Source organism: Typopeltis vanoorti, chromosome 1 (assembly GCF_054136105.1).
Source record: "Typopeltis vanoorti isolate ZY-2024b chromosome 1, IOZ_Tvanoo_1.0, whole genome shotgun sequence".
Lineage (NCBI taxonomy): Eukaryota > Metazoa > Arthropoda > Arachnida > Uropygi > Thelyphonidae > Typopeltis > Typopeltis vanoorti.
The window spans coordinates 105,967,974-105,985,362 of NC_143549.1; positions in this window are offsets into that span (position 1 = coordinate 105,967,974).

The following is a 17,389-nucleotide window of genomic DNA, read 5'->3' on the forward strand; positions in this document are numbered from 1 at the left end:
ATCTCTGATTAATCATCCATCGTGATTAGGGGTAAAATGAAACGAATAAAAAAGGATAGAAATAAGTAAAATGGAAAATAAAACCATAGTAAGCATTTGTTGGTTGGAAAAATTATATAGAAGCATGCATTTGAGTTTCTTAAAGAGCTAGTGCATAAAATGTATCGATGTAGCCACATATAAATATACTTTGCTTATATCCAGTGGTTCACTGTGATGTAGAGTCGCCATTTAACAAGCTATCTTTGGGCCATGAATGCTTTCATTCGATTTTCCTCTAAACATTCATGCACCCAAAGAAAGATTTCTCAAATGGAGCTAATTCATCAGAATCATTATGATGTGATCTCCCCCATTTGGCACAACATCATGGACTCGAAGCTACAACTTAACTTAGGCGCAAGTTTGTCACTGAGTGAAATTATTCTACAGCGAAATCTAGAATAATGAGAGTGTTTTTCATTACAATAAAGGAGAGGTAAATAAAACAAATCTACAAATAAGGGCATTTTTGTTGGAATATGATAGATCACTATCGCTAATACTGCTTATAATTCATTCTGAAGGTGTGCATCCTATTGGTCGGAGCTGAAAAACCGGTGCTTCTACGTCAGTCTGCTTTTCGAACCTGCCAGTGATTCACTGCATAAATCTCTGTTTAACTTGGCATTTGTATAGCAATGCTAGTTAAGTTGCGATGGCTGTTTTGAATTCTGATCGAAGTAATCATGACTGTAAGATCAAAACATTATGACTGCTAATTGCGTCTGTTCTTCGGGCCAGTTTGTCTTTCGAGATGAAAAACCTTGCTACTATAGAACTTATGAAATTAGCTAGACAGGATTAAAATAGAGTAAATAGAATTATTTACTTCTTCTTTATTGTAATTAAAAACACTCTTATTATTCTAGATTTCTCTGTAGAATAATTTCACTCAGTGACAAACTTGCGCCTAAGTTAAGTTGCAGCTTCGAGTCCATAAAAATAGGGAGACCACATCATAATGACTATATGTATTGGATTCATTCGACAAATCTTTCTTTGGGTGCATATTTTTTTTAATGGACAGAATCTACAGAACATATTTTTAATTTTTCGGTCCTCTTAAACTTGACAATGCTTAGATCCTCTAATTGCTTCAAACTAAAGAACCATATATCAATCGCATGATATGTACTCTCTCCTATTCTTTCTTATTTCCTATTAGTACACTTAAAATTTCACATTTACACAGTTAAGTTGAATGAAAATCAATTTTTAAACCAATCGGAGTTTTAATTAGTTACGAAACAACGGCTTACATTTCACTTCACCAAACATATATAATGAATCTAAACACGAGAAACTTCGGGTTTATAAATGAAAATGGAAAATCAGAACACTAAAATGCACCAATTTTCCTCACTCTGTTCGTCAGAGTGAGTCAAAAAAAGAAAATAGTCTAATGCAGCAATTGAAATAAATTACATGATCATGGGGCTATTTAACACTTATTCTTACTTATGCACAAAGATGTAAGCATGACGTCATTGCGCGTCACTTTTGCGTCAACAACGAAATGTAGAATTGAAGGGCTGCAGATTCTTAAATACCTATCAAGGTCGTTTAGCCTGAATTTGTAACATAGTTATCCTAACCGTTTTCATTTTGATAAAACTTAGCATTTAAGTGCATATAGCATTTAAATTTCGGTGTAAAAAATTCAAGTTTTATGCACTTCGAAAAATTAAGCCTAATGGCAAAATGACGGGCGGGGAAAAATTATAAATTTCATGTACAATCCTGGAAATGGATTCGAATGGCTTGTGGCATGCATGGTTGTGATATCGTTGGAAATATTTAGTGGTAAACGACTTATTTTTGTCGTCCGGTGCAAGTCTTCCGACTTGCTTAGTGAAGATTGGAAGTGGCTTGAAAAAGTAAAACTATATGCGTCGTCTCCAAAACAGGGAAAACGGTTAATGTAACAGTTGTCAGTCCATTAATAATGTGCGATAAGCTTTGCAGCCATTCAGCAGCTGGTGGACTTAATATAAAAATTGTTATTATTATTATTATTGTTATTATTATCGTCATCATCATCAGGCCTCCATGGAGTCAAGTGACTCATCTCAGGAAGTCCCATTATTACACACACACACACACACACACACACACACACACACACACACACACACACACACACACACACAGTTCATCATACCGTGCCTTAAATACATGGAGAATATGTAAGTGGATAATCGGAAGCGTTTTACGAAAGTTTCCAACGCAGAAAAGAATGAAGAAAGGTCGAGGTCCTGTCACTCCTGACAGAATGCAGTCCTGTCTCTAATACGACGTTGCGAGAAAACTGGAAATTTATCAGATCGCCCTCGAACATGCAGACCAGTGTTATCCAAAGCCCGTACCAGCATTGTGGTGTCGCAAATGAATGCCCTAGCGGCACAATCAACAAGCGGTGTAAGCAGTGCACGGGAAGCTGCAAGAATCACAGACATAGCGTAAATGTCACTATTCCGCATTCATCATGATACGTAATCATCAGACTTACTTTGGGGGTCTGATGAGTACGCATCATAAGAGATAGGGAATAGAACAAAGTTTTCTTTTCACAAAAACAATTCTGTTCACCTCTAATGACTGGGAATTTGCAAGCACCCATTACGAGCTGTCAACAGTACACCCTGCTGTTGTACTGTTATAGAACTTTTATAGAACTCTCATTTACACATATTTACAGATCATACATGTGGTACTCCGCCCTCTTTCGGTGAAAATTTGAAGTAATTTTTTTCTCCCCACCAAAAAAAAAAAAAATTCCCCCCTTCTTGCGATTCACTTTTTCGTGCAAACCGCACTCTAATCGTATCTCATTTTTTCTAATTTTTATGAATTATTGAAATATCTAGGAACTTATGAGACACCCTGTATATTCATCGTCTCCGTTTTCACAACACTCTTGGACAATGCATTCCAATCACAACCACTCTCTATTCAAAAAATCTGCTCCTCATCCCTTGCTCACGCTCTCCTTGTACAACCTCACGAATGACACGTTCTTCCATATTCTATATAAAACATCATTCACATTAATCTTGTAATCCCCCCTTAATAACATTTATGTCTCAATCATATTTCCCCTCATCTTCCTATCCACTAGACTCTTCAGTGTCTAAGGTGGTCTCTTCAGAAACCACCTAAGTCAATCGTCTCTTGACCTTTTCCAATATCTCCTCATCCTTTTGAAAGACAGATGACCAATCTGTGTACAATAGTCCATATGTGATCTAATGAAATCCTTGTATATATGGAACCATAACATCCTAAATTCCCCATGCCATTGTCCTACACATCGTAGCCATAATCCGTTCTACTGTCTCTTCACGATTCTAGCAATGTATCTCCGAAATTTTAGGTCATTATCCACACTCAATCCAAGATACCGCATTCTACCACTTCCTCTAAGATATTGCCACCAATTTAGCCATATATATTTCAAAAATTTAATTTTCATTTTTTCGTTTTCTTTTACTTGTTTTTACGAGGGTGGTCTAATAAGTTTTCGGCCATAGATGACAACAATATTGGCAAGATTTTTTTTCTAAGTTCGTACATCTGTCATAAGCATCCATGTGAAACTGCAAGTCATTCCATAAAGTAGTTTGTTTTATACAGCTGTCAGAAGCCAAAGTGTTGTCTGTATCCCTTGAAATGGATGAAATTGAGTATCGTGCGGTTATAAAATGCTTTGCAAAAGAAGGTTTAACGCCAAAAGAAATTCATTCGAAGTTCAATAAAAGTTTACGGGCATTCTTCTCCTTCGTTTTCGACAATTAAGAAATGGGCTGCCGAGTTTAACCGCTTCCGGACCAGCCTCTAAGATGATCCATATGAAGGACATCCAAAAAGTATAACAACACCCCAAATCATTGATCAAGTGCACGATATGGTATTGGATGACCGGCGAGTCAATATACGCATTTCAAAAGAATGTGTAGAATATATTTTTCATGAAGAATTGCAAATGAAAAAGCTTTGCGCGAGATGGGTGCAGCGCTTGCTCATAGCAGATCAAAAACGCACTCGAATGAAAAAGCTCTGAACAGTGGGAGCATTTTAACAAGAATAAAACAGATTTTATGCGTCGATTTATTACTATGGATGAGACTTGGATTCACGTTACACACCAGAATCCAAACGGCAGTCGAAACAGTGGACAGAAGCCGATTGTTCAACGCCAAAGAAGACAAAGTCGGTTCTATCAGCAGGAAAGGTCATGACATCGGTGTTTTGGGATGCTAAAGGCATTTTGTTTATTAATTATCTTGAAAAGAGTAAAACAATAACCGGGGAATATTATTTTGATCTTTTAACCAGGCTAGACGAAAAAATTCGTGAGGAAAGACCCGGTTTGCAGAAGAAAAAAAATCATCTTTCATCTGGACAATGCACCTGCCCACAAAGGTGTTTTGGCAATGGGAAAATTAAGGGATCTGCAATATGAATTGCTGGAACATGCATCTTATTCCCCAGATTTGGCTCCCTCTGACTTCTATCTCTTCCCAAAACTAAAACTCTTCCTCGCTGTCAGCGTTTTTCTTCGAATCAAGAGGTGATTGCAACTGTAGAGGAGTATTTTGCAGATCTTACTGAGAACCACTAGAAGGGCGGTATAATGACGCATCATACATTTATTCGTGGAGCATCGCTGGAATAAATGTATTAGTCTTAAGGAAGATTATGTTGAAAAATAGAAATAATTTTGAAATTATAAATTCGGTTTTTCATTTTTAAGCATTGCAGAAAATACACAAAATGAGTTTTGTTTTGTTATATATATAGGATTGCATCACGAACGCTATTTGACCATTGGTATCGTTTTTTTTTTAATCTTTAACTCCCAATTTCTTTGTCCTCTATTAAATATAGTAATACTCTGTTGAAATCGAATCAATGTAATGATTTTCGATTGTGTGTAACTTCTATACTTATTATTATTGTACCGCTGAAAGGAAAAAAAAAATCAAAATTCTGTTGTTTCATTCCAAACAGCGGACTTTTTCAAGATTTGTTCCGCAGCAATATTGGAATGTTTATCTCCGTCACGAGTTGTCAAAAATGAGCTATACTATTGCAAGAGCTATTAATCACAGCTACAAGTATGATGTGAAGAAGTTTTTCTGCTTGGATCATGAAAGGTAGTGCCATTAGAGCGGTTCTTACATCCGATGGAGACCAGTGGAGTGTGGGGGGAAAGGATTTCGTGTAATTCTTCCGTCTCTCAAGATCCCCCCACACAACTATTTGTTTTTAAATCGGTGGCCGATATTTTTTCATGTCCGAAATGATCAATAAATCAGTTGAAGATATTTTTGAAGACTGACTACAGCTAAGATATGAGGTCCTTTTGCTCTACAAGAACTCTTTTCATTTTCTCGACAATGTTGCAAAACCACAAGTACAGCGAGCGAACTCGACTTGAAACTCATCACATTACTGACAGACGGATATGAGATCACTTGATACCTTTAACCATGATCTCCCTTCGATAGATTACCGAGACTATATTCACCGTAATTTTGGATCACACTTCGTACTATTGAGTCGGATACCTCCGTCGATTGATAGGGTCGCCTTTTAACAGCACTGAGTGTCACTCAATTTACTAACAAATGCTAATATGAAAGTGGAGTGACTTTCATAAATAGTTTAAAATATAATATTTGAAATTTAAACGTGTCGTTTTTGGTATTTTTATACGAGTACAATCGATGTGGCAGATAAATAAATAACTAATTTTTTTCACTCAAAATTTACTAAATACATAATGAGGATTTATGGCTGTCTCAATGCAATAAAAAATGTTTCCCATTCACTGGTTGGTAATACAACACGAAAAAAATAAACGAATGAAATAAAATTTTGACAACACATACAATATATAGTACATTTTGCTTCTACGTGCTTACATTTAATAATATACAAGCATCTAATTCGAGTAGAATTTCTAATAACTTTGAATCATTCCAGTAAGCAGCGGGTTCCAAAGTTAGTTTAAGCATTCAAGTGCTGAATCAGTAAGAAAGTTCGCAGGGTAAGAAAGTTGCGTAATGTGACAATAAACACTCTTATGGTGAGATTATTCTGCTACTGACGCAGTCAAAATTGTATTTTGATCTTTCCATAAAGTGGTAGTTATTATTGTATGATTTTATCAAAAATTAAAACGGCCTGAGAATTTTTTACTCGAAGTCTTAAATATTCAGTTTTATTAAAATCAAAATAAAAATGACTTGGCAAAGCTATTCACGGATGCCGCTGACTTGTGAACGGGAGCTTAAAAAATCCACAACTGGATTAAAAAATAACTATAATATATATATTGCACTGTATTGCTGATCAATATAAGCCACACTTCTTCGTCTGTTTCACACCTTCAAGGAATGCAAGGAGGGCTATACTACTCCACTGCACACACGACTCACGGTCTCCGCTATTTACTTAATCCTCGAATTACACAAAGCGCCATCTATTGTACACCATGAATAGCAATTTTTTGTCTGTAAGCTGCGTATGTTCTCCTGGCCGATTTGCTTGCATGTGGGATGGAAACACACGAGTTTCCGAGGGAGAGAGAGAGAGAAAGAGAGAGACAGAGAGAGAGAGAGAGAGAGAGAAAACACCTAAACTTCGTATGAAATCAGCTAACTTCAATTGAAAAAAAGGCTAATATAAAGATTCTTCACGGAAAGAATCGAAATCAAGTCTTTTCCAGTCGAAAGATGCAAAATACATCTGTTCTTCCAATTACTGAGGAGTCACTATTTCAATATATGAAATAAATATATATATATATATATATATATATATATATCCGGTGGGGAGACTTCGTATGCCTCGGGCCGATACGGTAGCCGTGAAGGCTTACAGAGAACTTTGAGAAACATTTTCGCCAGAGACCCTTCACTAAAACGGCTCTGGCGAAGATGTTAGGACTACAATGACACCTGTCTCATCATTGGCGGAAGAACCTGAATACAGATCAACGGCTAGCAGTTTGAGCCAAGTTAGCTGTCTATTGCAGACGTGGAAGAGATCGGGGTCTCACCACGTTACCATCCTGTAGTCGACCATGGAGAAACGGAAATATCTTACAAGCATTTTCCAGAGCAGCAAAAGAAAGAAAAAAAGTTCGGGTTCCGTGACATGACTGCCAACCTCCTTCTAGGCGATGACACTTGAAGAAGAAGAAGAAGAAGATCAGCAGAGAAAGCAATACGAAATCTTAGAGAATTCTACAGTTATGTGATTGATTAGTAGTACGAATATTGAAGACTGACTTTAATTGCTAGAGATTGCAAACGGCTCACATCACTGAAATTATAGTGGAGATATTCAATAAACACCTTTTCGCAGCCTTATTAACATCAAGTGAGTTTGATATTGAGCCTCCGTAGCTCAGTCGGTATCGACGAAGCCCTTCGATCGGAAAGACCTGGTTCGATTCCCATCGATGACGTGAGGAACCTTTATCTAGTCTCTTTCGACGAAAGGTGAGTTAGCCGATCTCATACAGAGGTAAGGGGAGTGTTTTCAACCGGAAACTCGGGTTTTTCGTCCCCCAGAACAGGCAAACCGGTCCGTTAACATACTCATCTACAGACATAGGACACATCGGGAGGCATAGGGCTAACCAACTTATCCCCGAAGCGGTCGCGGTTTCAAATCGTAATAGGCCATGCCTAATACGAACGTAATGAGCCACTAGGCCTAAATACGGGAAAATACAATACAATACAAGCTTGGTATTAATAAGACTGAGGGAAGACATTAATATGACTTGGGACTAGATGTGATACTAAAGAGATATGCAAAGGAGCTGAGAATGTCCCAGTTTTACCAGTTGTTCAGCTAACTGACTGCAGGAATAGAAGTTGGAAAAATAGTGTCACGGTATAATCCATGACAGTAGTATCAAACTGTAGGCATCACCCTTCGTAGACATGCATTTTGTGTGTGTCTGGTGAAAATGACAGAGAAGCTGGTTTGAAGCGAATACCAACAAAAACAGGCATACTTTTAGAGAGCAACATTGGTTTGTAAAGGGCGGGTTCTTGTATCAGTAACTTAATTATATTTTATAATATGCTGACAAAGTGATTGAACAAGGAAACTAACTTATACGGTAATTTTTCTAGATTTTGAAAAGATGTTAGATGGAATATCAAACCTACTGTGTAAGCTGAATATGATGGGAATGGGTAGTTCAGTTGATGGTTTGGTGATTAATATGAGCTAGCTAGCTTGTGTGGGATGCACTCTCTCAAAATGGAAACGTGACTTAGGGGGTACCACAGCGTTCTGTTCTAGAATTGCTGTTGTTTAATCTATATATATCAATGATATGGTTAAGGGTTTGAGAGAAGATCATTCTTTTGGAAGAGCGATAACAGAAAGCTGTGATGCAGTGTTGCTACAAGAAATTTAAATAAGTTGGTAATTTGGTTGGATGAATTGGAATACTAGATGTATATTGCTAAGTCATGTACTTTGGGTACAGAAGCTGGAACGAGATATACTGTATTGGAACTTCGCTTCAGAATTTGCAAAAGGTGACTAATCTGAGAGTGTTGATGGATAGAGAGGTTAAGTTCAGGAGTGGCATTACTAAAAGTGTAAATATTACTTACAGAATTGCCTCCATAATGAGCAGGACATTGAGAAGAAGGGATGAGGAGATAATAATTCCACTTTGTAAGGTACTAATCTGGCCACATCCGAATTTCTATGCTCTCTTCCCATGGAGATCTGTGTGATAAGGAAATGTTACAGAGAAAGAGAGAGAGAGTGTGTGTGCAGACTCCAGATTAAGGGAATGTGTTTCGCATAGATTTGCAGACAGGAAGAGAAGAGGTGATATGATTGAGTTATAATGAGTAGGAACCTATCAGATAAATATAGGAGAGGTATTGCGTAGAGCAGAGTTCTCAAACTTTTCTTACGACGGAACACTTCACAAATCCAAAAATGTTCACGGAACACCTTGGTTATTTTGTAATGTATTAATTAATAATTAATTGTTAATTTAGCTAATTTTATTATTAATTAATAATCGATCATTGATGTTTAATTAATTAATAATTAATTAAACATCAATTAAACATAAACATCATTAAATTAATTTGTGTTGATTTTCATTGACATCCCATTCTGATCACCAAAAATTTATAATATTATTATAAGTACTCACGAATGAATACACAGACTTTTTTTCTCCTGTGTGCTGGTAGTTTTCCCCTCCTTTTGTACATCCTGAAGATCGCTTTGTAGGCTGGTGGTGGATGACTCATTATCTGTTGCGTCACAAACACCTTCAATATGAGATTTCTTAATACCAAAATTAAACAAAGTCCCTTGTCCCTTATTCATATTAAAATTTAAATCTGTAGGCCTATTACTTTTAAAAAATCACGGTACTACGGTTTCGAAACTTTCACCCTACAATACGAACTTGTGAAGAAAGTATTCAGTATTACTAGATTTGAGAACCGGATACAGACTACCCTTGATCTTCAATTTTAGTGGAAAAATTATTTTCTTTATACTTCCTTGATGATTGGTCACTAACATTTGCAACACAGGTGTTATTTCTTTCAGTTTTGAGAACAGAGGATACGCTGCCCGTTGTTGTATTCGACTTGCAGGCAATTTTTTAATCGGTCATAAACAGCGGTATTTTCTTTCCCGATTGTTGAAAGGTTTCGATGTATGAAAATTAACGATACACAGATGTTATTAGGCGTTCTGGGTCTAAGCTTTTCAACATATTCACGAATATTATTATCCTCAGAATATTTCCACAATAAAATATTTATTCATGAAAAATGCTTAGAAAATAAAAATGAAAAATTCCAGGAGAACTTCTCGCGGGACACGTATTCATCTTCCGCGGAACACAGTTTGGGAAACCCTGGCGTCGAGTAATAGATGGTGGAAGAATGAGAGGCATTTCTGGAAACTTCATAAGTCATATCAGTAAGAAAATGGAGAAAGGTGTTTTTGTTTTGTTTTGTTTTGTTTTTTTCGTGAAAAATGGTGAATACCAGGGTGAGCATTTAGTGCTCTTATTCCGAATGAGTCCAAAATGGAGAAAAATCGCTTGTGCCATGAACAAACGTTTCACTAGTAATTTATGACACGGATTTCAATAATAAAATAAATTACGATTATAGAATTTATTTAGATTTCTATCTTAGAATATTCTTGAATATATCAAAACAATATTATTGCTTTTAAATGCTCGGATTTGAAAAACATAAATCATATAATGCTTCACTCCGTACAACTTTCTCTAGTAAAAGCAACATTTCCAATCTTCAGGCTTTTACTTTAAACAGATACTCTTCAGATTACAAACAAAATATATATATAAATAAATAAATGTTTCAAAAAAAAAAAAGAAAAAAAAGCAGAATGTTCGAGAATTCTATGTGTGCGTGCTACAAATACAGCCCATTTCATTTCAGCAGATGCCATCTGGCGCAACTGTACCACTTTGCATAATGGAAGTCCAGCTACCAAGAGCTAGCCTTAGAAATATTACTGAAGAATTCGAGCGCAATTGTACTAGTAATAGTTTAAATGAAATACTTAAAATCGCAGAAAGTTATCTTTTTTTTTTAAATAATAATACTGTAGTTTTTTTTTTTTTTTGACTCTAAATCGTGGCTCTTGACAGTGAACAAGGTGATAATAATCAAAGTTTATCTAAAAGCTACATAAAATATTTCTTTCAAAGTAGGTCAAGGGAGAATTATAGTTGGCAGGATTTCAACATTGATCGATGAGCACAGATGTGTACGATGGTGCAGTTCATCACTTGAGACAAGAAGCTGACTTCTTTTTTTTTTTTTTTTTTTTGACGCCAAACGAAAGTAGCCAACTTTGCATTTGTATTTGTTATGCAGAAAGACGAAATGTGAAACATCATGCAATAGCAAAACAATTTTATTCTGGGGTTCTTTTAAAAAATGTATAAAACTTGACTTTTTTTTCAGAATTGGTTGATATCCTTCACTGTTATTTTTTAAAACATTTCAGCCAAAGGAATACTTCTGTATCCATGAGTAGAGTAAACAATTTTTAATAAAAAGAAGTAGGTGTTTTACAAGTTCTCTTGTAAAAGAGAAGACGGGTTGAGTCTTCTCTTGAGCAAGATCTTCCAGTCTTCTCTATTCCTTGATGTTCGAAAAAGGTCCTTACATGTTCTGCATCCCGAGATGTTCTTTAGAAATTTCAGCCAGGTAATTCTTGGTCTTCCGGGTCTTCTTTTTTCAGTTTGAAAAGTATTGATTAGGACGTTAGAAAGTCTCTCTGCATCCATGCGTACAGTGTGGCCAAACCATCTCAGTTGTTGTTTTCTAATTTTTTTTTCTATTATTGTCTTTTTATACAATAGTTCTTGTCTGACTGTGATGTTTGTTTTCTTTTCTATCCAACTTGTTCTATTTATTTTTCTTAAGCATTTCATTTCAAATGCCAGCAGTTTTTTCTCCTCTCTTTTTTAACTGTCCACGCTTCTGCTCCATAGATGACTGTTGGTATAATTATTGCTTCATATAATTTGATTTTGGCTTGCTTAGATATCTTGTTTGTTTTCCAGATTTTCTGTCATTTTCCCATGGTGGTCCATCCTATCGCTATTCTGTGTTTGATTGTTTTAGTTCATCTATTGTTTCTGTTAGTTTTGATCCACGATATATGAAGTTGTATACTTGTTCTATTTTTCTCCATTTAGGATGGCTGAGATGGTAGTTCCATTCCTCCCTATTTTCATCACTTTTGTCTTTTGTATATTTATTGTCATGTCATATGTTTTACAGGTTTCGTTTCTTGTTTATCAACCTTTGTAGTTCATTTGGGGTTCTTGCAATAAGGACGAGATCATGCGCATATTTGATATTATTTATGTTTAAACCTTTGAAATTGATTTCAGGCTCATTGTCTATTGCCTTCTTTACAACTTCGTCTAGATATATGTTGAATAGGCATGGGAATAATGGGCATCCTTGCATTCTCCTTTTTGGATCTCTATGGGTTTGGTTGTGAGTGTGTGTCCTTTTTAATTATTGCATTTGTCTTAGAGTAATATTTTATCATACACTGTGTTATATATTTGTCTATTGCTTTTTCTAGTAGAACTTTAAGAAGGATTTCTCTGTTGATGCTATCGAAAGCTTGTTTAAAGTCCACAAAACAACAATATAGTTCTTTATGGTCTTCCCAGCTGAGCTCTGCTAGTTGGTGCAATGTGAAAATTTGGTCTATTGTTGAATAGTTTCCTCGGAAACTAGCTTGTTCTATGCCTATCATTTCTTCATAGGCGTTTTTTTAATCTATTTTGTATAATTCTTATGAATATTTTATAGGATGTGGGAGAGTAAATTGATTGGTCTGTAATTTCTGCAGTCTCTTTTGTCTCCTTTCTTGTATATTGGGATGATCTTTCCAGTTCTCCAATCATCTGGGATCTCTCCTGTTTGTAGTATTTTATTGAATAGGGTTGTTAAATATTCTATTGATGTGCTGCCTCCATATGACCACAGTTCAGTAGGGATAGTATCAATGCCTGGTGCTTTATTGTTTTTCATCTGTTTTATTGTGTATCTAACTTCTTCTTGTAAAATTTTTGGGTGGTCGTTATTTTCTTCTGTTGTTGGAATTGTAATTTTGTTTCCTTGGTGAAAGACAGTCTTAAAATGGTTTGACCAGCTTTTTCTTATATCTTAAATATTCCCGGTTTCAGTCATCTTGTTGGTTATCATTGTTACTGCTTTTGCTGAGAATTCCTTTGTAATTTCTCTTATAGTATCATGGAAGACTTTTAGGTTGTTTTGTTGGAATGTTTCTTGGCATTTCTTAGCTTTTTCTTCTAACCATTTTTGTTTGACTTTTTTGCAGAGGTTATCAACTTTATTTTTCAGTACTCTGTATTTTTCTCTATTCTCTTCATTGTTTTGTTGGTTGACAAGTATCTTGGCCTCTCTTTTCTCATCTATTGTAGTTACGATTTCTTGGGTTATCTACTGTTTGTTTATTTTGGGTTTCGTACCTAGAGTGTCTTTTGGAATTGATAACACTGTTTCTTTTCTTTCTTCCCAGTATTTTCCGCTATTCTGAAAGATAGAGGGTTTTAATTTCAAGCACATCTGTTCTAAAAATCGACTTCTGCTTGAGTTGTCTTTTAGTTTTGATAGGTTGATGTTTTCTTCTTTTCTGATATTGTTTTCCTGTTGAATTTTAACCTCACTTTGACAGTTAATATTTCGTGGTCCGTGTCGAAATCAAAGCTTCTTAATGTTCGTACATTATTTACTGATCTTTTCCATTGTTTGTTTATGATGATATAGTCTATGCAGTTCTTTATATCACCATCTGAGGATGTCCATGAATATTTATTATTAGGGCGTTGCTAGAACAATGAGTTTGTAATCATTAGATCGTTTGCTTTACAGAAGTGGAGTAATTGTTCTCCTCTGTCATTAAGCTCTCCGTATCCAAATTTCCCCATCACATATTTTTTGTCTGCTGTGAACTATCCTATTTTAGCGTTAAAATCTCCCATCACTATCATGAGTTCTCTGATTTTGGAATTATCTATTTCCTGTTGTAGTTCTTCATAGAAATTTTCTATTTCTTCCACTGAATGGTTACTGTCTGGTGCATATATTTGGATTATTTTATTATTTGACCTTTTTCTTTTGCTTGAAGTTTGACTGTGATTAATCTAGGAGACATTGGTTTTATTTCATTTACTGAGTGTGTAAGTTTCTTCTCAATTAATAATGCAACTCCATCTCTGTGTATGTTATCTTTTCTTGCTGAGAAGTATTGTCTTCCTTCTGGTAAATCCATAAATCTATCTCCGTACCAATGTGTCTCTGATAAACCTAAAATACTCCATTTCAATCTTTTTAAATTTTCCTGGACTAATTGCAATTTCCCAGGTCGGTATAATGATCTTATGTTGAGGGTGGCTACATGTTTCACGTCCTTGGCTGACCACATTGCTGATTTCTCACCCTCTATGTGGTCTTCGACTAGACACATCGGCTGTCCCGTACGCAGTAGCACTATCTCGGTTTGTAGACTTTCTACGGCTTATGGAAGTTACTGGCATAATAATGTAGCCAGCTTGCCATGCCTCTGCTACATCCTTTGGTCCACGGCGCTTTATTCTTTATTCAGAGCAACCCATTTGGGTTCCCCATATCCTCCACCAGGGGAACGCGCCTGGTGAGTATGGTCTCCCCCAAGGTTTTACAAGTACGAAAACATTTTATGAAATGTATATATAAGCCATTTTATAATATACACTGAGTAGTCACTTTATTAGGAACACGTCCCCAATTTCTTAAATTGGCGACGTGTTCCTAATAATTTCTTAAATGTGACCGAAATTTTGTCTTAAATTTAGATCTAGCAGGATTGATTACAGTTTTTCAGATAAAATGACATTCTGCGTTTGTTGTTGGGTGTTAATGGAATCAGAAAACCTGATGCACATCATAGAATATATAGAATAATTAGAATTCTGAAATGTACTTTTCAAGAAAATTCAAAAAAAATTTGGACGCGATACGTGACTTGTGAATATCATCTTATAATGATGCTCTAGAATTCCATCAACAGGAATTTGCAAACGTTTATTATATGTTTTAATAACGAATAAATATGTATTACTCTAACTAACAATAATTTATAGGAATGTTATGCGACAATTCATTCGCTCTTCAAAACTGCAGTAATTATAATTATTATTATAATAATGCGTGTTGTTGCCTTGGCCTCAACTTTAATAAAGTCACTGTATTTAGTGTTTAATCCTGGGAAGCTAATAGAGGGAAAAAAGAACAAAGAAAAGAGACTATTATATCAAAGATGATGGATGATAACCCTAATAATGAAGAAAATGTGACTATTGATGTTGGATAACAAAAGAAACAGATAAAACGACTTGAGGTGAATGTTACCTTATTCTGAATGATAGATTCCTTGATATTTTTGCTGTCTTGAATTAGTGATATCTCCTGTATAAATAGCAAATTGGAGAGCTATGTTTTCACGGAATAACTGCTGCGATTATTTCCGAAAGGTCAGCTCTCAAAGGAACTCTTCCCTTTGCTTCTGAATACCAACGGAGAAGACTCTATAAACACTCGAGCGAATGTCATTAAAGTTTCCAATAGAGTTTAAAGTTTGTCGAGGAAAGAGTGAAATTTAATTTAATTTTAATTCAACTCCAAGCTGTCTCCTTTAATTGTGAATTTCAGTTAGATAAGGCATCATCTACGTTCGTGTGTTGCATTAATTTATCTCCCAGATGATTATGTAAATAACGTTATAACGCTCGAGGGGAATTAGAAGTCTTTTATTCTGTAGTTGCTTTGTTGAATTTGTTCATTTAACCTATCTTGTCGCTGCAAGAAATGAACATAAACTGGGTTGTATATTGGCAGAAGGATTTTAATAATTGATACTAAGTAAAAAAAAAAAAAAAAAAAACACCAACAAATTTCACCAACTTAGCTGTCTGGCTAAGTCAGGGTGTATAAAAGAAATACAAAACAACTTAAACTGTACGTGAAGGAATGAACCGAATACATTTGTATTTTGTTACAAATACAGAAGAACGCGCACATCAAGATCATTAAGCACGCCAGAGTTAAATTTCGCTGCTAATTACAGAACGTTCCTGCATAACAACGGTTGATATCATACACACTCCATGCGTTTGATGTACGTTCTTCTGTATTTGTAACAAAACACAATTGTATTCGTTCATTCCTTCACGAACAGTTTAAGTTTTGTATCTCTTTTATACACCCTGACTTAGCCAGACAGTTAAGTTGGCGAAACTTGTTGGTGTTTTTTTTTTTTTTTTTACTTTGTATAAATTATTAAAATCCTTCGGCCAATATACAACCCAGTTTATGTTCACTTCTTGCATTCATCAGATGATCGAAAATAATATAGAATCGCTATTTTGTCACTATTTTGTTGAACTGTCTACTGTATTTCACTTTTATCCCAAGTATTTAGAGAACGCCGAGTGTAACAGCCACACAGTAAAGCACAACGTGTCATCTTACATCTGCGTTATTGCCTTTCGTTTGGGTTTGCATGAAAAATGATGCAATCCCTTCCCCCCTCTCTCCACACACACACACACACACACACACACACACACACACACACACACACACACACACACACACACACACACACACACACACACACACACACACACACACACACACACACACACACACACACACACAGAAAAACGATTAGGTTTCGTGTAGAACCGAAACTTCATCGCTTTGTGTGTGTGTGTGTGTGTGTGTGTGTGTGTGTGTGTGTGTGTGTGTGTGTGTGTGTGTGTGTGTGTGTGTGTGTGTGTGTGTGTGTGTGTGTGAAGAAACTGCTAATAAATCAAGTGGTCAAGATCGCTGTATGCCACTGATCGCCTACAGCTAAAAATGAAACCTGCTTTGTTTTTCATGAGCGTGACGATGTATTAATGGAACTAACATTTTTTGTTTTGTTGCATGTTTGTTAATCGTATATTTTCTGGCCGCTTTGCCTATTTTCAGCTAGGGATAAAAACCGAGAGTTTCTAGGAGGAAATCCTTACTCCCATATGAGATCAGTTAACTCACTTTGAGTTGAAAAAAAAAAAAAAAGAAGTCAAGATTCGAACTTTATCATTTCCAACTGAAGGGAAACTGTCGAGATAATCTCGCTACTGTGCCATAAAGCTCTCACTAGTGAATAGCAGGCAATTATTGACTGAGATATTCACACAACTACAACCAAAAAATCAAACCCATACCAGAAGGAACGAACTCTAATAACTCCACCATCAAGCGTCAACGTTAAGATGCTGCAACTAGGTATAAATGTCCTTTCCAAATTTGTCAACAACGCTGATTGTGGTTCAGTGGCTGTGGTGTATCGGCACTTCCTATAAACATATTCTACAGTTCATTATGTAATGAATATTACTACCTAACCTGGATCCCCGTAAACTCTTGGAATTTCTGGTTTATGGGTTCCATATCGAACTACAAAGATTTACGTACCGCTCGTTGTTTCCTTAGTGTTAGTTTCCTGATTATTAAAATTTTATTTTATTATTATTTTTTATCAGTTTTTGCTGAGATGGCACTCTTATATTTCTATAGACTTGTAAATGGCGCTTACAACAGTTGCAGCGCAGCCTATTGCCAGTGTCACGAATGGGTAAGCCACTGGTCCTGCCTTCTCCATGTACCATTAGTAGTATGCTCGGCTCGAAGGCTCTGTTTGTTGCCTTTAGAATGCTACA